Source organism: Salvelinus alpinus, chromosome 2, assembly GCF_045679555.1.
Source record: "Salvelinus alpinus chromosome 2, SLU_Salpinus.1, whole genome shotgun sequence".
NCBI classification, from domain to species: Eukaryota; Metazoa; Chordata; class Actinopteri; order Salmoniformes; family Salmonidae; genus Salvelinus; species Salvelinus alpinus.
The window spans coordinates 49,205,570-49,213,482 of record NC_092087.1 but is presented as its reverse complement, the minus strand read 5'-3'; the positions used below and the strand labels follow the sequence as shown (position 1 = coordinate 49,213,482).

The window sequence follows — 7,913 nt, the reverse complement described above, 5'->3', positions numbered from 1 at the left end:
TCAGAAAAGTTTATGATGAGTTTTTCTGTTAGATCACGTGGCTGTCTAAAATTTCTCCAGACATTTTGGTGCTATTTGTGACCATGGCTGCATTGTAAAACCCAGATTTGTAGCTATAAATATGCACATTTTCGAACAAAACATAAATGTATTGTATAACATGATGTCATAAGACTGTCATCTGATGAAGTTGTTCAAAGGTTAGTGATTAATTTTATCTCTATTTGTTGGTTTTGTGAAAGCTATCTTTACGGTGAAAAAATGGCGTTGTGTGTTGCGCTATTGTGGTGAGCTAACATAAATATATGTTGTGTTTTCGCTGTAAAACATTTTAAAAATCGGACATGTTGGCTAGATTCACAAGATGTTTATCTTTCATTTGCTGTATTGGACTTGTGATTTCATGAAATTATATTATATGATATTCCCTGTGGCGCTAGGCTAGGCTATGCTAGTCAGCGTTTCTGATGAGGAGGATCCCGGATCCGGGAGGGGGGGTCGGTAGAGGTATATTAATGGGGGGGACTATTTAATCAATTTTAGAGTAAGGCTTTAACGTAACAAAATGTGGAAAAAGTCAAGGTGTCTGAATACTTTCTGAATGCGCTGTATATGGACTGAAATAAACATTTAAGGAAAATAGCACCTTGATCTTCACCAATGGCCAGAAAAAGGTGACATAGACAACAGTACATCGTTTTTGCATTATCTTGAATATTCAAGATCAAATCATGTAAAATACTAACAAAGATGAGGGAATGGTCGAAGTCAATTTATTCGGCTTACTTTTTTGTTTTACAGAAGAGAGCATTTCAAACGGAGAAAAAAAACATAGGATTTGTATTTGCTGTACCTTAAAGGTCTTATAGAAGAGGGATTTATTTTTTATTTGATTTTATTTCACATTTATTTAACCAGGTAGGCCAGTTGAGAACAAGTTCTCATTTACAACTGCGACCTGGCCAAGATAAAGCAAAGCAGTGCGACAGAAACAACAACACAGAGTTACACATAAACCAACGTACAGTCAATAACACAATAGAAAGATATATGTACAGTGTGTACAGTGTATATGGGAGGTGAGGGGAGAGCCACCCCTTTTCAACAAACAAAGCCATCCCCCATAGCATAATCGACCCTCCTGACCGCTGGGCTCAAGTGTGCATCGAAACAGAATGTAAGCTCATATTAACTGGACAAACATGTAATGAAGTTGTGTTCTCACACCATTTACATCTAAACCACTCCGCAGTCATTGGACTTCAAGGCTAGTGTCACGTTCCTGACCTGTTTTCTGTTAGTTTTTGTATGTGTTAGTTGGTCAGGACGTGAGTTTGGGTGGGCAGTCTATGTTTTGTGTTTCTATGTTGGTTTATGGGTACCTGATATGGTTCTCAATTAGAGGCAGGTGGTCTTCATCTCCTCTGATTGAGAATCATATTAAGGTAGGTGTTTTCACATTGTTTGTGGTGGGTGGTTGTCTCCTGTGTCTGTGTATGTTGCGCCACACGGGACTGTTTCGGTTTGTTTGTTTGTTCGGTTTTTGTGTAGTCTGTTTTTCCTGTTTGTGCGTTCTTCGTTACATGTAAGTTCTTACGTTCAGGTCAGTCTACGTCGTTTGTTGTTTTTGTCTCTATTTCAAGTGTTCTTCGTGTTTTCGGTTTTGTTTAATAAATATCATGTCAAGTTACAACGCTGCGTTTTGGTCGAATCCCTGCTATTCCGTTACAGCTAGAATGTGTCTACAACACTGCACATTGAAGGAGCGACTGAGGTGCTGAGTAAGTTGAAATTCAACTGGGAACTTAGAAAATAACAAGTTAACAAGTAAACATGGAGAAATTGGGAGATTTGAATAGCATTTAGGAAATTACATTTTTCAGTTTTGATTATCTGATGTTGCCAACAATGTCAAAAAAATTTAAAACCGAAATGTTATATTTTGTAGCTTGTAAAAAAGTATGTGGGCAATATCAAGATCAATACTTTTGCTGTAAGATCAGGCTTTTGGGGTTTGCTAACTTTTGCTGCAAAAATGGTTAAAATAAAATTATACTTTTCCCCCAGATTTTTTGGGTGCATCTGGATTATATTATAAGCATATTTCAACGCAAGATGAATTTCACCAAGAAAAATGTATTTGCAATACCACTTTGGATCTTAATGACTTAATTTATCTTAATTTCCTAATTTACCTGTTTTTTTGCATTATGTGTGAATATGTTACATATTTATTTTAAATTGTCTGTATCTATTGATTTTGATCACAAATATATTTTATTTAGTGAACTGTATCAAACCGTTATGGAAGGAGACACCACACAGATGACAGAATAGATATAAATACACTATATATTTACTTGGGAATTTACTTAAAAAATGTTTAAAGGGGAATATGCCCCGGACCCCTCCAAAATCCCCAAATAAAAATACTAACACATTAACAGATATTATGGATAGGCATGAAACACAAGCCAGGTGTCTATTTGTGATACAGTGAAATACGGCTGTTCCAAGCATTTTGGGGGCCCTAAGCGAGATTTGCCCACCTCGCCGACAAAACATTTTAGTGGCCCCGCTCATGGCGGCGGAGAGAAACATTTGGAGCTTTAAAGTTAATGTCCTGCAATTCTACTCATTTTGCCATGGGGCAGAGAGAACTTTGCAGTTAAGCAAATTTCCTGAAATTCAACACGTGGTGCCATTGTCGTTGAAATAATTAAAATTCAGTTTTAAAGCTAATTTACTGGAATTCTAAACATTTTGCCATGACTTATGCCATGTTCATTTGATATCTGAGTGAGAGTGACTAACAAAATCATTGGGGGCCCCCTGGAGGTCAGGGCCCCTGGGCAGTAATTTGGCCATTACTACAAGACTTAGATAGCTGGCGAGACTAACTGGGCCTAGCAATCTATAAAATCTTAGCTGACATGGGATAATTGAGTGACTGTCAGTGACTGACATAACAAGAAAAAAACTGCTGATGCAGAACCACATTTCGAAACTGCACGTTGTGTATTCTACTATCCTACGTTTTTTTCTGGAGGGGCCTCTAGTGGCTGCTTACTGTATGTCGCTTATAAATAGAAACGGCACTGCAGTAGATGTATTAGATACTTATTTACAGTAACATGATGTGTGATAAATAAAGGATATCCTGAAAGAAAGAGTATTTCTGTGAGACATACAGAGAGCCAGTGGTGTAGTTTCAGTGTGTCTGCAGAAGACTGTACAACCCATCTGGCTGGGCTGAGGTTGCTGGTCTGCCGGGGATTGAGCTGTATACGTGGTACGTATCAGACTAGAGAAAAGAAACATACAGTTTAACTTCAGTCCTTTAATTCTACAGTACTGTAAATGTAATGTATTCTAAAAGGAAGTAACATCAATCTGAAACTGAGAGCCGTTCACAATCATCAAACACAGTGGGTGATTCTGAACTTACATTGTCGTTTTCAGATGACTTTCCATTTTCTTCAAAAGGACCTGTACAGTAGTGAGTGAGTGTGTGCCAATTTGCTGTACTTAATGTCCCTTCACACTTCTCCTCCTGACTCAAACCATCCTGTAGAAGTACAGCTCTATTCTCATGCTCTAACACATTATCTTATGTATAACTTATATACATACATGATTACTGATATGACTACGTCAGACCAACATACACGCCTAAACAACTTTGAGTCCTATAAAAAGCTCTACATGATATGAATCTATTGTATAGAGTTAAATAGACAAACCTGGTGGTACAGATGTGGATGGTACAGAAGTGATCAGGCTGTAGACCCCTGCATTCTCTGAATCAGCCTGGAGGAAAGAGTGAGACAAAGGTCCTTATTTTCTCTCAGACTGTCTGTCCGAAAACCAGTATGTATCTATATCCAAGGTAATTCATTTTGCTGTACTTACATCTTCATTTGCAGATTGCTTCACAGGACCTGCACCTCACAGAGAGAGACGAAGACACAAGTAAGAGGTTGTTTTTTCTGGGGGGGGGGGGGTCAGGAGAAGTGAAAATAACAGGGTTTGATGTCACTTCACACTTCTCCATCCGAACTCAAACCACCATGGGGACGTACAGCTCTGTTCTCACGCTTTCAAGATGCTCTGACTAAAAAATGTAAATTAGTATGGTTGGCATTGAGTGATTAAGTGTTATTGTGCTGAGTGTCCCAAATTCACGTCCCAGATCAGGAAGACAGGGACAGAAGACCTTCTGTTACAAACTCACCTGAGAGCAAAAATGTGGATGGTACACTGGTGATGAGAGAATAGAACCCAGCATCCCTTGAATCCAACATGCCTGCACTGCTCATAGCTCCCATCACCAAATCACCTACAACAGAAACAAAATGAAAATGTAATTGGAACATATGTTTGTACATGCATGTGTGTAGTTGTGTTAGTAGTGTGTGCAGTGTTTGATGTATTTTGTTTGGAACATACATTGGCTGTGATCATCCTGTCTGGCTGTAGGTCTGTACAACATAAAAGTATAAGAAGGTTGTGGTAAGAACATCTCATCATGGACAATACAGAACTAAAGGTTGATACAATCTGCATCATATTCACAAGGGGAATTCTTACCTCTGAGAATTGGTTTTCTTTGAAAAACAAATTAGGCTAAATGAATGATATTGAATATAGCTTACACTACACAATATCACCAAAAGGAGTTGAAAGATTAACCCATGTCAAAGGCACTTACATTAATATGAGAAGGACAATGTTTGCACATGATTTGTTATGCAGAATCAGAAGTACTCACTGGTCCTCCTGTAGAGACAGACAGCTGTCAATCCCATCAAGAACACCCCCACTCCAGAAAACATACCCACTGCTGTCTGCCATAATTGCACCGCTGTTTGGTGACATGATGACATCAGGAGAGGTCATTAGCTCTTAATCCAAATGTAAATACTTCAATGGTAGACAGGTGTTAGAATACCACTTTATTATTAGTCTTGGTAAACGTTTCCGTTTTCATATATGTGAGAAAAGACAGCTAGTTAGCTAAACATTCTACATTTGAGTCTGTGAAGGAAAATGTTATGTTTGTGCTTTTCTAATAACCAATTCGACTGGGTTCATGCAAGTGACTGATTGATCGTGACTGGGAGGAATCCTCACTATCAGTATAAGCAATTTGGCAGTGCGCCAAGAACATTGTTTTGAAACCGAAAGGGGTGTCTCAGTTTCAAGGTCTCAGCTTGAAGAGAAGAAGCCTCGTGAGGTATTGGTTGGTCACATGCATGAACCAAACGTTAATGATGAATTAATTATGAATAATGAATAAGCTAAATCTTGCCAATATAACTTAAGCAGCATATAAGACAACTAATGGGACTTCCCCGGCGGAGCTCCCGACCGACGTGTACTATAGTACATTAAGATTGTTGGAACCTCTCCAGCTTGCTGATAATAAATAATAATTAATTTCATATTGACTTCAGGTGTCCCTGATGGAAATTTCCACGACAAGTCATCTAGCAGAGGCTCTTATCCAGAGTGACATACATTAGTGCATTCATCTTAAGATAGCTAAGTGAGGCAACAACATATCACAATCACAACAAGTACATTTTCCATCAACAAAGTAGTTATCAGCAAAGTCAGTGCTAGCAGGAAAAGACAAGTGCATTTTTGCTGTGGGATTACTAAATAAGGATACTTACCCAAAACTCTTTTTTGACTGTTTGAATTCACAACGCTGTCTGTGGAGCTTTGACCTCCTGTGCACATGCAAGATAGAGACGGTTTGTTAACAGTTAACACACCTTACAACTTAGTAAACACCAATAAACTAAAATCGTGTGGCCATACTCACTTTCAGTTGGACTCTTTGGTGTGTCAGTTGTCAAAGTAAGACTAACAGTCGCATCTAGTGCAAAGCAAAGTCATTGGATCTGGTTATACAATAAGGCATCTTAATGGGATGATTTAATCAATCCAATATCAACCTCTTTTCTAGTAATTAGGCACATTTGTGATGAAAAAATAATACAAAGACCTGGGTAAGACAAAATATGTCTTTTTTTTCTCAGTTGTACTAACTAAAGATGACCAACACACCTGATGTAGGATTCACTGCTGTGCTGGGGGCCAAAGGAGAGGTCAAACCTGGTGAGAGGAGATGAGAAGAGAAATGTACATTTGTTTCATATCAAATAACAGCCCCGTCAATGTGAATGGGAGCGTGCTTGTTGTCTTGGCATCACACTGCCAGGTCTCTGACCTAATCCCTATAGGCTGTCTCATCATTGTCGGTGATCAGGCCTACCACCATTCTGTCGTCGGCAAACTTAATGATGTTGGTGTTGGAGACGTGCATGACCACGCAGTTGTGGGTGAACAGGTAGTACACGAGGGGTCTCAACACGCACCTTTGACAGGCCCCTGTGTTGAGGATCAATGAGGCAGATTTTGTTGTTGCCTACCCTTACAACCTGGGAGCGGCCCATCAGGAAGTCCAGGATCCAGTTGCAGAGGGAGGATTTTAGGCCCTGGGTACTTAGTTTAGAGATGAGCTTGAAGGGGAACTATGGTGTTGAACGCTGAGCTTTAGTCAGCAAACATCATTCTCACGTAGGTGTTCCTTTTGTCCAGGTGGGAAAAGGCAGTGTGGAGACCAATAGCGATTGCGTCATTTGTGTATCTGTTGGAGCGGTATGTGAATTGTAGTGGGTCTAGGGTTTCTGGGTTGATGGTGTTGATTTGAGCCATGACCAGTCTTTGAAAGCACGTCATGGCTACCGATGTGACTGCTACGGGCCAGTAGTCATTTATGCAGGTTACCTTGGTGTTCTCGGGCACAGGGAATATGGTGGTCTGCTTGAAACATGTCAGTATTACAGACAGCTCTCGGTCAGGGAGAGGTTGTGAAGACACTTGCCAGTTGGTCAGTGCATGCTCTCAGTATGCGTCCTGGTAATCCATCTGGCCCTGCAACCTTGTGAATGTTGACCTGTTTAAAGGTCTTACTCACATCGGCTACGGAGAGCGTGATCTCACAGTCATCCGAAACAGCTGATGATCTCATGCATGGTTCAGTGTTGCTTGCCTTGAAGCAAACATAGAAGGAATTTAGCTCGTTTGGTAGGCTTTCGTCACTGGGCAGCTCAAGGTTGGGTTTCCATTGTAATCCGCAAATCTGCCACATCCGACGAGCGTCAGAGCCAGTGTAGTAAGATTCAATCTTAGCCCTGTATTACTGCTTTGCCTGATTGATGGTTCGTCTGAGGGCATAGCGGGATTTATTATAAGCATCCAGATTAGTGTCCCGTTCCTTGAAAGCGGCAGCTCTAGCTTTTTGCTCAGTGCGGATGTTGCCTGTAATCCATGGCTTCTGGTTGGAATATGTACGTACAGATGAAGTCGGTGAATGATGTGGTGTACTCCTCAATGCCATCGGATGAATCCCAAAACATATTCCAGTCTGTGCTAGCAAAACAGTCCTGTAGCTTAGTATGCGTGTCATCTGACCACTTCCGTAATGAGCGAGTCACTGGTAAGTCCTGCTTGCGTTTTTACTTGTTAGCAGGAATCAGGAGGATAGAATTATGGTCAGATTTGCCAAATGGAGGGCGAGGGAGCTATTTGTATGCATATCTGTGTGTGGAGTAAAGGTGGTCTAGAGATTTTTTTCCCTCTGTTTGCACATTTGACATGCTGGTAGAAATTAGGTAAAATATTTTACCACTAGGAGCGCTGCTTCTGGATGAGCATTCTTGGTAAATAGTGTGGTCTACAGCTTATCATGAGATATTCTACCTCAGACGAGGAAAACCTCTAGACTTCCTTAATATTAGAGGTGTATTGTTATTGACAAATAGACACAGACCACCGTCTTACTGGAGGTTTATTGTTCAATCTTGCCGATGCACGGAAAACCCAGCCAACTGTATATGATC

General features: G+C 40.3%; 1 long non-coding RNA gene across 1 annotated transcript; it reads right to left on the bottom strand.

Annotated features, from left to right (window-relative positions):
• Nucleotides 1-765: 765 nt before the first annotated feature.
• On the bottom strand, nucleotides 766-3,944 carry LOC139564035 (uncharacterized). The gene is made up of 3 exons (XR_011672691.1): nucleotides 3,913-3,944; nucleotides 3,744-3,810; nucleotides 766-3,489 (listed from the first exon to the last, which is right to left on the bottom strand). It is a non-coding gene; the product is annotated as an uncharacterized lncRNA (long non-coding RNA).
• Nucleotides 3,945-7,913: the final 3,969 nt, after the last annotated feature.